Below are 20,247 nucleotides of genomic sequence, written 5' to 3' on the forward strand. Positions count from 1 at the left end.
ACTGTTTTTGGATGAAGTAGTCTATTGATGTTGATTATATACAATTGATTGATGGTGTTACTGAGTTCAACTATATTTGTGCTGATTTTCTGCTTGCTGGATCTGTCCATTTCTGAGGAAGGGGTATTGAAGTTTCAACTCTGAGAGTGAAGTCATCTATTTCTCCTTGCAGCTCTATCAGTCTTTACCTCATCTAGTTTGATGCTCTGTTATTGGGTACATACATGTTAAGAATTGTTACATCTTCTTGGAGAACTGACCCATTTATTATTATGTAATGCCTTTCTTTATCCCTGATAACTTTCCTTACTTTGAAGTCTGCTCTGTCTGAAATAAACACAGCTGCTCCTACTTTCTTTTGGTTAATGTTTCTGTGGCATATATTCTCCATCCATGTACTTTTATTGTGTCTTTTGCCTTTTGGTAAGCCTTGTTATTTTTTCTTGATAGCCATTTATGATGTACCAAATAAAAGGAACTTCTCTAAATAGGATTTTAGTAATGTGGTGGTAAGTTGTGTGGGGAGGGGAAGTGTTCTATCATATGATGATTAGATCTCAGTCTTTTAGTGAGCCTATGCCTCTAGACTGTAAACTTTACATGTGTTTCTAAGCTTTTTTCTCCCCTCCTTAGGTGGGACAGGATGACTAGAGTAGGCTGGAGTTGAGTATTTTCCTTCTCTGTTTTAGAAGGATAGATCAGACTAGAGTTGGGCATTTCTCTTTTCCAGGACAGTTAGGCTCTGATAACATCCCAACACGTTAGGCTCTGGTTAACTAGTTTCCACTGAGGTCAGGCCTTATGAAGAAGAACAGAGTGCTCTGATGCATTTCAAAGTAGTTCCTTCCCCTGGCTCTCCATCCCCTCCACCCCCCACACTTGCTGGAAGCCAGAGGGGATTTTTCTCTGATATTTACTTTGGGAACCTGGTCAAAATCCTGAAGGTAAATCTCACAATATGACTGGGTTTCTCTGGAGTTTTTAACTCTTAAGAGTTGTCTGCTCCATTAAGCCATGACTCCTTGTATTTTCCTGCTTGTCTCTTCAATCTTGAGGGCAGTGGTTTGCCCTGGGCCCTCCCCTCAATTATAGATCTAAGAAGAGTTGTTGATTTTTCAGTCTGTTTAGCTTTTTATTTGTTGTTTGGATGGAGTGACAACTCTCAAGCTCCTTACATGCAGGATCAGAAACTGGAAGTTTATTCAACTATTTTTATGACATGATGTCAAATACACACACCACTAGATACACACATCTCTCTATATTTTCCAGTTGCCAGCATATCTCTGAAGTATGGTAGCTTGAACTGCACCTAATACTCCAGATGTGGCTTAATCAGAACAAAGTGAAATGCCAGTGTTACTTACTTAATTTTGCACACCCTTATTTTATTGATGCAGTCTGAGATGGTATTCATTTATTTACTCATCCAATAACAGCAACAAACTTGTACATGGCTTTTACAATTTACAAGGAATTGTATGTACTTTGTTCTAAAATAACTTATTTAGCTATAAATCTTTAAGATTTTTTTGGCTGTAGTTATTTTCTATCTGGGACTTGTAAAATTGATTTCTTGAAGCAAAATACAGGCTTTATCATTTACTTGTGTTAAATTATATTTGATTTTTATTTGTCCCATTATTTTAGCTTGACATATATTCTTGAGTTTTTATTCTACTGTCCAGTTATTAACTATCTTTCTAAACTATTTGCTATCTTCAAGTTTGAGTTACATGTTATCTCTAACCCCACAGAAGCATTAATAAAGAAAAACTAACAAGAACAAGGCTTAGAAAAGAATCCCGTGGATTATCATCAAAGACTCCCTCCTTTTCACATCATAGCTGACTTCATTCTGATTAAGCAGCCATCGCTCTACTTATACAGTTGTTTAGCCAGTTCAACCAAATATACTATTATCCAATCCATATTTTCCCATTTTTTCTATATTAGGGCATTTGTCCAAAATGCTTCTTAAATAGAGATGTATTATATTTTTGAGTTCCCTGTTGTACAAATATATTGACTAATAAAAAAGTAAAGGTATTTTAGTACTGCTTGTTTGAGCTGAGCCTGTGTTTGTTCCTGGTGATCAATGCTTCTTTTATAAAAATGAATTTAATAAATCCTGAAAAATTTTAGAACACATTATAATTCAACAAATAATTGTTATGATGTTGGCCACTGAGTGTAGCTTTTAGCAGAAGAGATATCTAATGAGAGGGACTCCACTGTGTAGACATTTTACTTAAAGACCCTGAAGGCTAGGGAAAGGCAGCTTTAATTAAGCCACTGTCTACTGCCCAGTCACATGAACCTCAGATCATTTGAGTTTTTCTCTTGTTCTTTCTTGATTCTTCAATAAGAATGCCAATTCCTGTACTATATTAATTTACTAAATAAACTACTGAGGCTGGATATCCTACCAAACATTCAAGAAGTAAGCATTTTATTCACTTGTTGAAAAGGAAAACTTTGTACTCTCTTTAATTACGTGGAGTCTTATAGTAAGTACTCAAACATAATTTAACAATAAATATTTAAAAGACTATACATTGATATTCAGTCATAAGGCGTGGAATTTTGGTTATTTCAGCTGGAATTATTGTAGAGGCATTTGTTAGTTGAGGAAATGCTATATGGAGATCAGGACATTTCCTTATTTGTCTCAACAGTTACATCATAAATATAAGCTATTTATGAAAGTCAAGGTGGTGAGGGAGGTTAAAGAAAAATGTGTCGCTAAACAGTTATTAGAATGTCTAATTTACCCCTTATATAAGTGAATTATTTTTGCTAAATGTTTCTTTGAATAATTGTAACACTGTTTTTTCCCACTCTTATTGGAATGAACAAATGTACTTTTCTACCTGGGTTTGACAGAAGAGCATTTTACCATCTTTCTCAGAAATGGTTCTTTATATGCCTCATGAATCACCATACAAATTGGAAATGGCTATTTTTTTCAGATTGAAATATAGCTTTTTGTACATTAAGTGGAAATAAAGAGATGAGATATCTGCTTTGTTTTAGAATGCTTATAGGATTCAGTGAAGGGGAAATAAACTTTACTTAATGTTTCTAAAACTATTTGATTCTTGTGGATAATGTTAAAAAAGGAACAAAAATTTTTTGAATAAATGCTAAAGGAAAAAATGATGACAGGAGCCTTCTCTTTTGTCATTCTGCTTATTAAAGAAAAAGCAATTATAAATGATATTAATAACAAAATTATTTAACTCCATTTTCACTGACTTAAATTTCACTCACTCCTTCATACAATTACCTCACCTTCTTCCCACAGATACATATATTCTTTTTTTCAGTTCAAGTTTCCTCATTTCAAAATATTAAGTTATTACTTTATGCTTTGGTTAGGATATAAGACAATGGAAGCCAAAGAAGGGAATATATATACTGGAATAAGACTGTGTCCCCACAAAAAATGGTATGTTGGAATCCTAACCCCCAGTGTCTCAGAATGTGAACTTATTTAGAGATAAAGCCTTTACAGAGGTGATCAAGTTAAAATGAGGTCTTTAGGGTGGCCCTAATCTGATATGATTGGTGTTCTTACAAAAGCGGGGGAATATGGAGACAGTGATAGAAACACATAGAGGGAAGATCACATGAAGAGACAAAGGGAAAAGACAGATATCTACAAACCATGGAGAGAGACCTGGGAAAGATCTGTCCCTCAAAACTGTCAGATGGAGCTGACACTCCAACACTGCTGACACCTTTGACTTCAGGCTTTTAGCCTCCAAAACTGTGAGACAATAAACTTCTGTTATTTAATTCATCCAGTTTGTGGTACTTTGTTAGAGTAGGCCTAGCAAAACTCAAACAGATTATATGGAACTGTTCACAAGTATAATGTTTATTACAAAGTCAGAGAGAGAAAGACAAATACCATATAACACTTGTATGCAGAATCTAAAAAAAATATAACAAACTAGTGAATGTAACAAATATAGTGAATATAACAAAAGAGAAACAGACTCAGAGATGTAGAAAACAAATTAATGCTTAGCAATGGGGAGAGGGAAGGGGGGAGGGGCAATATAGGAGTAGGGCATTAAGAGGTACAAACTATTATGTATAAAATAAGCTGCAAGGATATATTGTACAGCACAGGGAATATAGCCAATATTTTATAATAACCATAAATGGGGTATAGCCTTTAAAAATTGTAAATCACTATGTTGTACACCTAAACTTATATAATATTGTAAATCAACTATACCTCAATTAAAAATGAAATGCTTATTTAAATAAGATTTACTTAATCACTTCTATGTGCCAGGTTATTAGAAAGATTTAAATCATCTAAAAATATATTTACTCATTTAATCTTTATAACAATCTCTGTGAAGTAGGTACTCTTTTTTTAATTTTAATTAGAATTTTTTTTATTAAAGTATAGTTGATTTACAATTTGTGTTAGTTTCAGTTGTACAGCAAAGTGATTCAGTTATACATACAAATATATCTATTTTTTTCAGATTGTTTTCCCTTATAGGCTATTACAAAATATTGACTATAGTTCCCTGTGCTTTACAGTAGGTCCTTTTTGGTTCTCTATTTTTATATATATTAGTGTGTTAATCCCAAACTCCTAATTTATCCCTCCCTCCCTTTCCCCTTTGGTAACCATAAGTTTGTTTTCTGTGTCTGTGGGTCTACCTCTGTTTTGTAAATAAGTTCATTTGTGTATATTTTTTTGATTCCACATGTAAGCGATATCATATTGATATTTGTCTTTCTCTGTCTGGCTTACTGAACTTGGTATGATAATCTCTCAGTCCATCCATGTTGCTGCAAATGGCATTATTTCATTCTTTTTTATGGCTGAGTAATATTCCATTGTATAAATATACCACATCTTCTTTATTCATCTGTCAGTGGACATTTAGGTTGCTTCAATTTCTTGGCTATTGTAAATAGGGCTGCTGTGAACATTGGGGTGCATGTATCTTTTCGCATTATGGTTTTCTCCAGATATATGCGCAAGAGTGGAATTGCAGGATCATATGGTAGCTCTATTTTTAGTTTTTTAAGGGACTTCCATACAGTTCTCCATAGTGGTTGCACCAATTTACATTCCCACCAACAGTGTAGGAGGGTTTCTTTTTCTCTGCACCCACTCCAGCATTTATTATTTGTAAAACTTTTTGATGATGGCCATTCTGACTGGTGTGAAGTGATACCCATTGTAGTTTTGATTTGCATTTCTCTAATAATTAGTAATGTTGAGCATCTTTTCGTGTGCCTTTTGGCCATCTGTGTGTCTTCTTTGGATAAATGTCTTTTTAGATCTTCTGCCCATTTTTTGATTGTTTTTTTTTTTGATATTAAGCTGTATGTGAACTGTTTATTTTGGAGATTAATCCCTTGTCAGTCACATCATTTGCAAATATTTTTTTTCATTCTATAGGTTTTCTTTTTGTTTCGTTTATGGTTTCCTTTGCTGTGCAAAAGCTTATCTTTGTTTTTATTTCCATTACTGTAGGAGGTGGATCCAAAAAATATTGCTGTGATTTATGTCAAAGAGTGTTCTGCCTTTGTTTTCCTCTAGGAGTTTTATAGTATTCAGCCTTACATTTAGGTCTTTAATCCATTTTGAATTTGTTTTTGTGTGTGGTGTTAAGAATGTTCTAATTTCATTCTTTTACATTGGTATCCAGTTTTCCCAGCACCATTATTGAAGAGACTGTCTCTTCTCCATTGTATACTCTTGCCTCCTTTGTCATAGATTAATTGACCATAGGTGTGTAGGTTTATTTCCGGGCTTTCTATCCTGGTCCATTGATCTATATTACTGTTTTTGTGCCAATACCATACTCTTTTGATTACTGTAGCTTTTTTAGTATAGTCTGAAGTCAGGGAGACTGATTCTTCCAGCTCCATTTTTCTTTCTCAAGATTGCTTTGGCTATTTGGGGTCTTATATGTTTCCATAAAAATTTTTTAAAAAATTTATTTTTTGGTCTAGTTCTGTGAAAAATACCATTGGTAATTTGATGGGGGTTGCATTGAATCTGTAGATTGTCTTGTGTAGCATAGTCATTTTGACAATAGTGATTATTCCAATCCAAGAATATGGTATATATTTCCATCTATTTGTGTTGTCTCTCTTATTACCTGCTTTTTGTAGATGAGGAAACCCAAGACTCAGAAAGGTTATAAAGTTTTCCTAAATCACCCAGTGAAGTTGGAGCTTGAATTTAGGTAGTTGGATGGCAGAGTCTGTAGAGTTGTCCCTCAGTATCTGCAGGGGATTGGTTCTAGGACCCCCTGTAGATAACAAAATGCACAGATCCTCAAGTCTCTTTTATAAAATGGCATAGCATTTGCATGTAACCTATGCAGATACTCTTGTATACTTTAAATCATCTCTAGATTACTTATAATAACTAATACGATGTAAATGATATATAAGTAGTTATAAATACAATGTAACTGGTATGTAAATAGTTGCCAGCATGCAGCAAATTCAAGTTTTGCTTTTAGGTACTTTTTGGATTTTTTTTTTTTTTTTTTTTGATCAGCAGTTGGTTGAATTCAAATATGCAGAACTCAAAGATAAACAGGGTTAATTTTACTCTTAATACTACATTGGATACTACACATTGCCTAGAGAGAATTTGCCATACACATTACTTAGAATTTGACAAATTACAGAAGAATTTATTTATTTTTCCAGAATTTAGGACGATTCCATCTTAATTTGTGAGATTTTTCAGTTTTAGTGCTTGTATTAGTTTTCTGTGTTGGCCATAACAAGTGACCACAAACTGGGTCACTTAAAACAACAGAAGTTTATTCTCTCTTGGTTTTGGAGTCCAGAAGTCTGAACTCAAGGGCCACAGTCCCTCCAGGGACCCCAGTGGTGATTCCATTCTTTGCCGTTTTCAGCTTCTGGTGGCTGTTGTTATTCCTTGGTGTTTCTTGGTTGCATTACTCCAATCTCTGTCTCCATGGTCACATTGCCTGCTGCCTGTCTGGCTGTGTGTATCTCCTCTGTGTGTCTCTTATAACAAGATTTCTCATTGGATTTAGGGCCCAGATAATCCAGGATGATCTCCTCATCTCAAAATCCTTAACTTAGTTACATCTGTAAATAACTCTTTTTCCAAATGAGGTCACATTTACAAGTTCCAGAGATTTGATTTAAAATGGACACATCTTGGGGCTTACTTGGCGGTCCAGGGGTTAAGACTCTGCGCTCCCAATGCAGGGGGCACAGGTTCTATCCCTGGTCGGGGAACTAAGATCCCACATGCCACATGGCACAGCCGAATAAAAAAAAAAGGACACATCTTTTGGAGGGCCACCATTCAATGCACTACAATGCTGTCTTGTGTTTTAAATTCAATGTCCTTTTCTTGTGGTCATAGTGAACTAAAATCATTTAGGTAAATGAATGAAGAAATACAATGACAAGAAGGAGGGAAGGATGAGAGGAGAGAAGAAAGTTACTTCTAGGGAGAATGACCATTACAGACCATTATATGTTTCATATAGTGCTACCAAAGTTTAGTCCTTGTTATTTGAGAGTAGTTTAAAACAAATGAAAAAATTAAGGGTTTCTTTGAGGAGAATATGGTTAAGTGCTTGAATAAAAATTTGGGGAAAATGAATTTTTAAGGCAGCTGAGGTGATCTATTTTAAATTATAAGCCATTCAAAAGAGCTTTGTCATAAACAGAAATTTAAGTCATAATCTTAATGATAAATATCTTCAATAGATCTGTCTCCCTGCCTCTGTTTCTATGGCAAACAAATGAGAACATTTCAGCATAGTTTTGTACTATTACTACAAGTCTAAGAAACAGTTTGTCATTGGCAAGTCTTGTGAATGCAAGACGTTAGTGAGTCTTCTGCATATGAATGTTCATGATAACTTGCCAAAACCTAGATTAAAATCCGGAATTGTAAGAAACTGAAATTCATGATGAGAAAGTTGGAATTTTTTAAAAAGCTTTTCACAGCCTAATAATAATATAACAATGAGCATGAACAGACAATTCACAAAAGAAACCCTATAAACACTAAAAAATAAAGTTCAATATTCATAATGAGAAAGTTGGAATTTTTTGAAAAGCTTTTCACAGCCTAATAATAATATAACAATGAGCATGAACAGACAATTCACAAAAGAAACCCTATAAACACTAAAAATGAAGTTCAAACTCAATAATAATCAAAGAAGTGCAAGTTACATATTTTTACTCAACAGAGCCACAGTGATTAAAAAGAATAACGATATCCAGTATTGTAAACTATGTGGATGAAATGGCATTTTTGTAATTACTTGTGGGATGTAAGCTAAGACCAGTTTTCTCAAGGGCAAGTCTTCAAAATGTGCAGATAATTTGACCCAACATTTCAGTTCTAGGCAACGTACTCTAAAGAAATAAAAATACACATACTCAAAGATGTATGCACAAGGTGGCTTATTCTAATATGTTTTCATTAGTTATAAATTAGAGACAACATATGTTTCCAACGTTAAGATATTGGCTGAATAATAATGTATATCCATATAATAGAATCTACCCACCTTCTGGGAATGATGATGAAGATCTATGTATTGGCATGAAAATGAATTATGTTAGTGATAGCTTTGCACATGAATAAAGGTTACAAAAGAAGATAATACCATTTTTGTGAAAAGCACATTTTTAATGTATTCTATTCAGATATACATATTTCAAATATTTATTACACAGAAAGAAATATCTGGCCGCAAAATAGTTAAGAATGTTATCTATTTGATAATAAGATTATGTGAAACTTCAAAAATATCTATCATTGTTATATAAATTTTTAATAATGAATTTAAACCACACGTAAAATAAACAAAGTGTTTTAGAGGTATTTAAATACACTCTTTAATGGATTCTTTATCAGAAAAGGAATCAATATGTTAGGCAATATTTCACAAACACATTTTGGAGATTTACCTCATTAAAGTTTGCAGTGTGGACATACATAGTTAATAAAAAACACACAGGTTTTTTTTTTTAGGATAAAAATTTGGAATTTGTTGCCATAGAGAAAAATAAATCTATGAAGCTAAAAACAAAATCTAATAGTATGTTTCTGCTTCCTTCAAAAGGACAGGCATTCAAAATTTACAATAGATATTTAATTGGCAAGTTAAGAACGCTTAGGGCTCAAAGAAATAACATTAAATTGAGGGGAAATTGACAGGTATTAAAATAAGGCAGAGATTTTCTGCTATTATTGCTACTGCTTGCTTTATATTCTAGAATAAAATATTGCAAGGATATTTCTTCACATTTAACTCAATTCAGTAAATATTTATTGAGTTCATAGAACTCACCATGTTCAAGAATGAAGAGATTAAGAAGCCAGTCACTATCCTTCCGGAGATCAAGTCTGGACCCTCTCGTATTCAAATAATTTCCTGATTCACACAGAAGAGAAACTTCACTAGTAGCACTCAGAAGCACTGCCTAGGCAATGTGACTCTATGAAATTCTAATTTTTTAGTTATTAGCTTTCTTTCATCCATGCTGTACTGAATGCCATTATAGGCAGAAGACTGAGGTTAAAAATGATTACTTCCTCAAAGTGAACATTATAAACTCTCTGTACTTTTTCCTTCTTCTATAGCAATTTGCTAATACTCTGTCGTAGTCCGTTTGGGTTGCTATAACAAAATAACACAGACTGGGTAGCTTATAAACAACAGATATTTATTTCTCACAGTTCTGGAGGCTGAGAAGTCCAAGATCCGGGTGCAAGATCATGGTCGCGTTCTGGTGAGGGCCCTCTTCCTGGTTCCTAGCTGGTGTGTTTTTGCTATGTTTTCACATGGTGGAAGGGAATAGGGAGCTCTCTGGAGCCTCTTTTATAAGGAATTAATCCCATTATCATAACATAACTCTTATGACATAGGCATTTCCCAATAGCTCCACATCCTCTTACCATTATCTTTGGTGATTAGGATTTCTTTTTTTTTTTTTTTTAAGGATTCCAACATAGGAACTTTGGGGGGACACAAACATTCAGACCACAGCATGTTCCAATAAAAGCTATAAATATGACAGGTTTATTTAAATATATTTTAAATATTTACTAAAGATACACCTATTGACAAGTAAAGTAGAACCCAAAAAGACTTAAAATGAGAGGGAAACACTGTTCGATTTTTTACTCTTTCTCACCCCTAGTCCAATTTCTGTAGAGACAACTATTTTAAACTATTTTCTTGCAATTCCCTCCATATTGCTAAATAATATATCTATACATGTTGTATTCTCTGCTTCCTGTTGGGATATTGAGGATTTACTCTCTTACACCACCTTCCAGCTTTACACTCATCCTTGCAAAATAATCACAATTTTAGGTAAATCAACTAACAATACTTGCATTAATAAGAAGAAATAAATGATTTCTGCAGTGTCAAGTATTGACCTTGGATTGCATTTTATTTCTGGTAAAATTTTGTTTGTTACAGTTGCTAATCGTTTTACATCTTATTAGAGAACTTTCTTATAAAAATGTTTATTTTTCTCAACAGTGTTTCATCAGAGCTATTTTGCTATATAGAAAAAAAATGGAGCCCAATATTCTTGTGTTGCACTCTAGGCCAGTGGCGGTAGGCCATGACCACAGTCCTAGGAGTTCCTTTGTGTATGATCCTGAAGAGAATCCACTGTGTCCTAGGTCATAAGACTTTTCCTTCTTACTGTAGTCCTTGGTGTAAGAATTACCATAACCTTAAATGCTTTCTAGAAAGAGTGCACAGAAGGTAAGTATATGCATCCTTGCATGTCTGAAAATGTCTTTAACCTACATTATGATTGATGATTTTTTAGGCTATAGAAACAAGCAAAGGGCTGTAAAATATAAGAAAAAAGTAAGAGACAAACTGAGGTATCTAATGTTTGACTAATAGGTGTTCCAGGGAAGAGACGAAGAAAACTTGGAGCAGGATGTTGTTAAAAAAATAGTAAAGACTTTGTGACCACCTAGAGGGGTGGGATAGGGAGGGTGGAAGGGAGGGAGATGCAAGAGGGAAGAGATATGGGGACATATGTATATGTATAACTGATTCAGTTTGTTATAAAGCAGAAACTGACACACCATTGTAAAGCAATTATACTCTAATAACGATGTTAAAAAAAAAAAAAAAGTAACGAACGATAAAACTCCAGACTGAAAGATCAAGCTACAGTTTTTCCATAGAGGCTGAAGAAATTGTCTATTGCCATCTTGCATCCAGGGTGGTAGATGAGAATTCTGAAGTTATTCAGGTTTTCATTTTTTGTAGTTCCTTCTACTCTGTGGAAGTTTTAGGATCTTCTTTTTACTTCCAGAATTCTAAAATTTCATAATGATGTACTTTTCTGTCAGTATCTTTAAAAATCATTTCTCTGGGTATTCAGTTTGTCCTTTCAGTGTGGGGCTTTATAGTTCTTTAGCTCCAGCAAGTTTTTATTTTGTTTTCATTTGATTTGGTTTTTGTTTTTTTCCTTTTTCTTTTCTGAAACTCTTGTCAGTCAAATATTAGATCTCTTATGTCTTTTGCATTTAAAAAATTTTGTCAGCTCTTTGCTGTTTTTTTCTATTTTTCTGAGAAATGTTCTTTACTTTCTAAACTTTCTGCTGATTTTAAATTTAAGTATTCAAGTATTTAATTTCCAAGAGCTCTTTGTTTCCTTTAATTGCTTATTTTTGTAATGGCATCAGTAATGAAAATTAATCTGTTTGGCTTACAGATTAGAGGATATTATTGTTGCTGTTATTCTCCTATCTCCTCAGTTCTCTCTTTTTCTTCCAGGATATTTTTTCCTCATTTATCTTATTTGTCTTTCACATTGTGGTTTTATTTTTTTAAAAAATGATGATTTTCAATTGCCCATTACAAAGTTGACTTCAACCTCTGTGTCTGATTTCATTTTCAATTGGCAGCCTTGCTTGCTAGTGATCAGACAGAAAGCCAGGGACTCACAAAATGTCAGAACATCAGACATCTGTTCTCTGGGTTTCTTCATTTTCTCCAGAGAAAAAGCCTTCATTCTTCTATCTAAGAATAAGATTTCTGACTACTACCTTTCTGTCTATGCCATCTGAGGTGGGGTATGGTAGTGTGGACATAGATTTGGGATGACCATATGTAGACTTTTGACTAATCCTAAGGTGTCAGCCCGTCATTTCATTACCACTCCCAACATTAGCTTTATGTCTGAGGTTCTGCAGGATATGTTGCTTCCTTTATTCTGTGCTCTCTACAAGCACTCTAAGCTAAGGTTTTCTCTGAGATGCTACATCAGTTGCCGTTCTTCCACCTGCTTCCCACTTTCCAAAGTTGTGTGAAATCTATCAGCCTTTGGTAGCTCCTTTCCTGTCTTTTGGTCATTCTTGGTTTAACTGCATGTCTCTTAATTCATCAAGTACCTGCTTTGTGCTTGTGTGCTGTGAGACGTACAAGACAACTATAAGAGGCAAAGACTCTGGCCTGAAATTTCTTCAGGAGAAGAAATTAAATGTACAATTTAATTGGTAGATAAAAGACTGATACAAATAACAGTAAGCAATGAGTAGGGTTATACAGCACTGAATTACATGCCCCAGTCTTACGGAGATGTGAGAGTTTGGGGCACTTGGAGTGAGCTCTGAATGACAGGAATATTTTGAACTTGTGGAAGAACAAAAATTTGCTGCAAGTATGTATCATTGATCTTTCCGGGTGTTTACTCAGGAATGTGGCAATTCTGTAGACTATTAAGGAGGCGCACTGGCTGGTACAAAGGTTAAGTGTTGGAAATTATCAGGAACAGATAATCAGTACCTTAAAGTTTAAACTTCATGTGATAGTAATGGTGATGATAAAAAAAATAAGAATGTATGCATTGCATGGCAATTGATCTCTTCTAACTCTTGTATAGATTAAAAACAAAACAAAACAAAAGGTCCTGACAATTTAATTTGGCTTTAAATAACAAAGGAAGGGATCCAGGAATCCAGTGCAGGGATATAGAACCCAGGCTTTCTAACCTATAGTCTGAGGCTTTTTTTTTTTTTTGTCACTCCTCATGGCATGTGGGATCTTAGTTGCATGTGGAATCTTAGTGCCCCAACCTGTGCCCCCTGCAGTGGAAGCCCCCAGAATCTTAACCCCTGGACCACCAGGGAAGTCTAGCCTGAGGCCTTTTTTACTGCACATGGTCTAAACCTAATTTCTGATGATAACTTATGAGTTTTGTTTCTTTTATGTAAGAAAATCCTGCACATACCCTGAGATGTTACCCGCTGAACATATAATGTATAATTATGAAGCAGAATACATGCTTTATACAAAAGTATTTTGAATAATGTCTCTTTCAGTCTTCATTCACTGATTCATTCATCTGTTCATTAATTCATTCAATATTCTATTCATTCTTTCCATGAAGGTGCTGAATGCTGGGAATTCAAGTATGAGTGAGCCACTTCTTTCAAATAGCTGATTTTGTGGACGTAAAGGGACAAATTTATATTGCTTCGTTTTTTGTGATTCAGACAACTAATTTAACTCCTTGGATTATTAAGATTATTTTTTGTCCATGCTAGTGTTAGTGTTTTGTTCTTTCATTACAGGCCACCCACAATCTGAAAAACAGAGTTCACTTTTTCCTCTTCCTGATAACCCTCAGAAATAAGAACACTATGGCCAGGTATTGGATTTAGGAAACACATCCGCAAAGTATTTTTTTCCAAAATACTTAAAAAATATTTTGGAGTTTGTAGAACCCCAAACACAACATATTCAGAACATTTTCCCTCTTGATTTCTAAATTCTGACTCATTTACATATAACTCAGCACAACATTATTTTGTGAGAGTGGTTCAGAGCCCAAGAATTTTCCTGAGATTCTGGTATTTATTCTTTTTTGTCCTAACCCCCAAATTAGCCCCACATCCAAACAAAGAAGTCCTACTATACGTACACAGCCCTAAATATTCAAGTTCTGCTTAAAACCAAAAATTCAGAAAGTCTTCAAAGGTATATATGTTCATTGCCCTATGGCATACCTGTCCCTCCCATTGGGTGAAATATGTTTCAGAAGAACCAGAGGTAGGGAAGGAAGGAAAGGGCAATTTCTTTCCACCAATGCTTTGGCATGTTCGTGTTCTGCTGGGTCCTACCCACATGGAAGTGTGATCATGAAGACAGAGCAGGACATTCTTTGTCCTTGAAGAATACACTGGCATGAGTATTTTTTTGGAACTTGGGCTATTGTAAAAACTGTGCTGAATCAGAAGAAGAAAGAAGTGATGGAAAGTTTCAGCATCAATCTGCCTTCCCCTCCTTTCCATCCTCAAGGGAAAAAAAAAATCCCCCAGAGAATATGCAGCACATTCCAAGAGAGCTGATCATTATTTTGTTTTAGCAGCCTTTAAACTTTGTAAATAAATATCCAAATGAACCTGGTGGAGCCTGTAGTTTCATATCTTTTTGCCTTGCCATTGCTCTTACTATTACTATGGCCATTACCATTATTATTAAAGCAGGCATCTCACTATGTTTTCAAACAAAAGCCTGGCTACCCTTTCTGAAAATTTCATAAAAACTAAGCTCCCTGTAGAATTTTAAGGAAACATTTTAAAGCTAAAACTGCACAGGTTCATCTGAACTTCATTAATTTCCTCCTTGAAGCCAAACACAGTCTTGCGAGGCCTATTAGTGTGAACTGGAGACATGAAGGCCCACATAGTTTCCTAGAGTCCAAAAATGCCTCACTCGAGCTGGCGTCATTCCCTGAACTCTGCTGTTTGAGACATTTGCTGGGTCCAGGTAAAATTCACATCTTGTTTCTTTCTTTTGATTCTGTCAGCTAAAAAGAAATATAAGATAGTGCTAGCCTGCCTGGAGAATTAGCAGTCAGGTGAAGGGCCATCTTTCTTGGCAAGGCTGAGAGAGCTTTTCTGCTTGCTGTATCCATTTAGCAGAATATCTTGATGTTGCTCTGTGGCATACGCATTTATGGGTCCTTAATTAAAAATGCACGTTCTCTCATTCTGTGGCCAAATATATAACAAGGGATCCATGGGAAATAGAATTCTTCTTGGGTCTGGACTATATCTGCACCTTTCTGGAAAAGAAACATCTATGAAGGAACTTCTGATCCCTCGTCTTGAGGATCAGATCCAGTGATGAATAGGCTTACTTTTGAACGGCCCTCTTCCAACTCTAATAGGAATGGTTTTCATTTGCCCATGCAACTAATACTTGTAGACAATTTCTTATGTACCAGACACAATCCTAGGTGCTGGAAAAATAATGGTGAACAAGATAGACAAAAGAGATCCCTCAAGGAACTTGCAATAGAATGATGGAGACGGATAAATACACACAACTTTTTATAATGCTTAGGATAACTCCTCTAAAGAAAATTAAAGCAAGATAACAGAATGGAAAATAATGGGAGTATGTATACGTGTGGTAGGCGTGGTAGCTATTTTAGATATGGCAATCAGGGAAGGACTTCCAAAGGAGTTGACATTTAAGAGGTATCTAGACACAATGAGAGAATGAACCCATTCTCTCATGGAATGTCTGGGAGAAACCTATGCCAGGGAGAGAGAACAGTAAGGGCTGGTGCCCTGAGTTTGGGATGAACCTATACACTTGAGGAGCATCAAAAAATCCCAGTCTGGAAAGGAGTTGAAACAGGATAAAGTATTAGAAGATGAAGTTTTAAGTATGTGGTATACAAATGATTGGCCCTAATTCTTTACCTGTTATTGTCTCATCAAGGTTAAAATGTATCTCCTGCTGTTTGACCTTGGGATCATCCTACATGATGTTCTTTGGCTAATGGCAAGTGAGCAGAGATGACAGGATGCCAGTTCTGACCAGAGGATTTAAGAGGCCTGGCACATGTCTGTTTCTGCCACAGCTCATTCACTGGTCCCAGGAGAAGGATGAGAGAGGCATGTGGAACCTTCTAAACTATTGCAGCCTGAAGCAGTTCTGCCCAGGAATGGCTGTGAGGTCTACTCAGCCACCTAACAGATCTATGAGAATAAATGATTAAAATTCTTGAGTTTCATGTTTTTTGTTTTTTGTTTTTTGAAACAGAGGCTTTTATTTTATTATTTTTATTTATTTTATTTATTTATGGCTGTGTTGGGTCTTCGTTTCTGTGCGAGGCCTTTCTCTAGTTGTGGCAAGCGGGGGCCAGTCTTCATCGCGGTGCGTGGGCCTCTCACTATCGCGGCCTCTCTTGTTGCGGAGCACAGGCTCCAGATGCGCAGGGTCAGTAATTGTGGCTCACGGGCCCAGTTGCTCCGTGGCATGTGGGATCTTCCCAGACCAGGGCTCGAACCCGTGTCCCCTGCATTGGCAGGCAGATTCTCAACCACTGCGCCACCAGGGAAGCCCTCATGGTTGTTTTTAAAGCATTATTGTTGCAACAGCTAATCAATGCAGGGACCTGATCATTTAGGATCTCAAGGGCTTTATTAAAAAGTTGGACACTCCTCTAAAGGTAATGGAAAACCACTGGTTGGTTTTAAGTTAAGAAATGACACAAAATGAATTAAGTTTTAAAGGATCTTCACTCTCTGAAGAATGGATTGTAGAAGAAAAATGATATAAAGCAGTTCAGGAGTAGTGATTCAAGAGAAAGATGTTGGTGGCTGAGATACTCCCTTGTTTATTAAAAAAAAACAGTAAATATAGTAAATTCTGATCTCTTTTATAAACTTGGTGATTATTTTATATTTAGTGAAATCAAAGGCATTCATTTTTTCTGTGTTAATTAAAGTCCTGTGATTTAGTGTAGCTACGATGAGTCTTGCTATAACATACTCAGCCAGATCTAGTAGAACTGTCATCTTTTTTTCCACATTGGAGGCAGGGAACACAGAGCTCGAAATTAGGAAGAATCTCTTCTCATGACAGAAGCCAGAGAATGGAGAGGAGAAACCAAATGTCTTTTTGGTCCTATGTTTAAAGGTCTCAAGAAGTATTCAGATATAATGTGGTAAGAAGCAGAAAGAGAGATGCAGAGTGAGAGAGAAAGTGAGGGAGAGAGCAAGAGTGAGAGAGAGAGAGAGAGCACTTGGATAGTCAGTAAGTCAGGATAGCTAATGTCTTGCTGTTGTCTGTAAATAATCTTGAACAAGTAGAAGTCTTAGATCTTCCCCAGGTTTCCATTTACCCACAGAAAAAATAGGATAATAACCACCTAACCTGCTTATAAGTTTATCGCGAGGATATTGTGTATGCTAAAGCACTTTGAAAAAAAGGATAAAATGCTATTCCTATGGAAAGTACAATTACACAACTTGAAAACTAGTCAAGGTCTTTGCCAGTGAAAGATAATTTGTACTGTACATACAAACATTCCTCCTAATTTACTTCCAATATTGTAATTCCTAACATATCTAGGGAATTTCCATTTTTACTGAATATAGGTTAGAGTAAATCTGAGCAAATGTGACCCACTATGTCTGCTCTTACATTTAAATATTGAGCTAATATGGCTTGACACTGTAGTAAAAAAATACACCAGACTTAAATATGCTTTACTATTGCAGAGATATTAGGGAAGAATGTAAACATTTCTGGATTTTTTTCTGAATTAAAAGAAGAATTCAATCAAAAGTAATTTTAAATGCTTTTTTCTCTCTCAGGAAAAAAAAAAAACAAACAACTACCAAAATTACTGATACTTCCCCAAGTCTAGGAGTCATTTCACCCACAGCACACGAGTTGTCTATTCTGATGTTTGTCCTGAGAGAGAAGACCAGAAATAATGAGCACTCCCGTGTATGCTTTTTCAATCTCTCCTGCCCGCTTCTCTATAATCCCTATGTCATTTGAGGGAAAATTCTCCTCCACTCACAAAGACAACTGTAAAATCTTCATGTGAAATGACATTTTTAAACCAAACTGCCCACTTACATTTTATCATTTGGTCAAAAATATTCTTGATCTTGTGTTCCAGATTAAACCAAAATGAGGCCACAAGTGGAAAAGTTGGACGAGGCGGTGAGGGCACTGTCCAGAGGAGTGTGACCTGGCCAACTGGCTTTCCTTCTCAGGTAATGGGGACTTTTGGACTTGCCAGCAGAGGTGACCTAAAGGCAGAAGATTTTCTTCCTTTCCTTGACCCTTTCATGTCCTACAAGGCAGAACGGAGTTCTGCACAGAGCTCACGCTCCATTTTGGGATTCAGCCCTCTCCTTTGGCACTGTATTTATGACTGTTATTGGGGCCCCTCACCAGGGACCCAGTTGCTGTGTGCAAGCTGACAGTAGATCCTATGTTGGTTCTAATCATGAAATAGCAACATGTCCTTCCTCTCAGCACTCCGTCCTTCATATCATCAGATGTTGTAGGAAATTATGCATAAATAAATCAAACCATTTTTCTAAGAGCTGAGTGAGAGACACAAGTGCAAGTGTTGCCGTGACTTCCTTTCCTCACCAGCAGCTGGGAGGGAAACTAGGGTACCACTCGATGGCTTTTTCTTTATGTTATTAATAGTTTAACTCCAGTTTCAATTAAGTTGTTTCTTTGTTGGTTGCATGGGTTTTTAAAGAATTTTTTGCACTAATATTGCTTGTAGTACTTCATGAGCTGCGATCTTCGAACTTTAAGGAGAATGTATGCACATTTTTGCGTGTAAATGCATATGTGTATTATGGTGGATTAAGTGTCAGAAGCTTTCATGATATTTTCAAAGAGGTCCGTGATGCAAAAAATGGGTTAAGTACTATTAAGCTTGCTAATACAGGTGTCACTCATAGTCCACTCAAGGATGTTAGCCTTAAGCCATTAGGACACCATCTGACACATAGTTTAATGGAATATGATAAAAGCTGGGATAGCTAGCCAGTTTGCTCGGGGAGTTGCTCCAGATTCTATCATCCAATTACTTTATTTCCTCCTTTTTTTCATAGCCTAGAATCCTTTGGTTCAGAACCTGGATACTTTTTAAAAGCATATTACCTTATTATTGTTTGGTTGTTTGAACAATCTGTCATTTTGATTTGTACCATACTTATACCAAAATCAAAAGAGGGAACAGGAATTTAGAAGGGATAGTAGGGGGTTGAGGGGAAGAATGAGAAATTGGAAACCTTTCCTTTGTTCTCAGGCTTCCTTGATGTCACTTCTAAGTTCTGAATCCAGAACCACAGATTTTAGGGTTCCAGGTCCTCTTACTGCCTAGGAAAGAAATTTTGACATGTAATACAAATTTTGGTGGTTCTAAGAATAAAAGGCTTTCCAGATCTGTCTTCCTTCATCTAATTCAGGGATTCCATTCTAACCACTCATGCCCTGTGGAACATGTTTCTTTCAATGTCTAGCACACAAAAGGGTTACCTCCTTCTCTTTACTTGGATTAACTGGATTGGCTCCAGAAGTCATCTGCACCTGGTTTGGACCTTCCTGTTGTCTGGTTTCCTGAAGGTGAACCTTCCTTTCCAGGGCTACTTGGACTATAGGAAGGTTGTATCTTGGCTCCTCCTAACCTTAGTTCTATCCTCCTCTTAAGGTGCTTCATCAGACAGGATCTGACAATAGCTCTCTTTCTGACCTCCTGAAATATGTCTATTTAGCCGGTAATAACTTTTCTTGATCTTCTCTTTGAAAGTAATCCAATGGATGAAGGATCCTCAACATGTTTAGGTATTTCTTGCCTTTAGACATTCTAGAAGTAAGCTGCTGGTCATTAATTTAGGGCTTCTCAATCTTGTTCAAAAAATTGCAAACACCAAAATACACAAAGTTGGAATAATGATAAATAAAGATTGTTGTGAAGCTAGGAGGAAAATGAAAGTAACTTTTTCAAGTATCACTAGAAAATCTAGGGCAAAATTTGGCTGTATAACTTACTCTCCAAAGGAAAACAGGTCCTATATCCCATGTAATGACTCCCTGATCTCTGAAGGCCAAGCTAAAAGTAATCTCTATTCAGATTCTAGTCCTTACTCTGTCATGTTGACTTTGTGGTCACTTTGGGCCTTAGTTTTTAATGATTTTTTTGGGTCTCATGATTCCTTAGCTGGAACACTATAGCTACTATAACTTTTGCACCTTTTAAATGTTCCTTGGTACAGAAACACACTCTTAAACACATAGACAACTTCATGCAGCCACTAAAAATCATACAGAAGGCACATTGTACCATCTTCTGTGGATCTAAGCTACTTTATAGGAGTGAGTAGTTTTTTGAAGTTACATTAATGTTTCCAAGTTCCTAGGTTGC

The sequence above is a fragment of the Eschrichtius robustus genome, chromosome 4 (genome assembly GCF_028021215.1).
Source record: "Eschrichtius robustus isolate mEscRob2 chromosome 4, mEscRob2.pri, whole genome shotgun sequence".
Lineage (NCBI taxonomy): Eukaryota > Metazoa > Chordata > Mammalia > Artiodactyla > Eschrichtiidae > Eschrichtius > Eschrichtius robustus.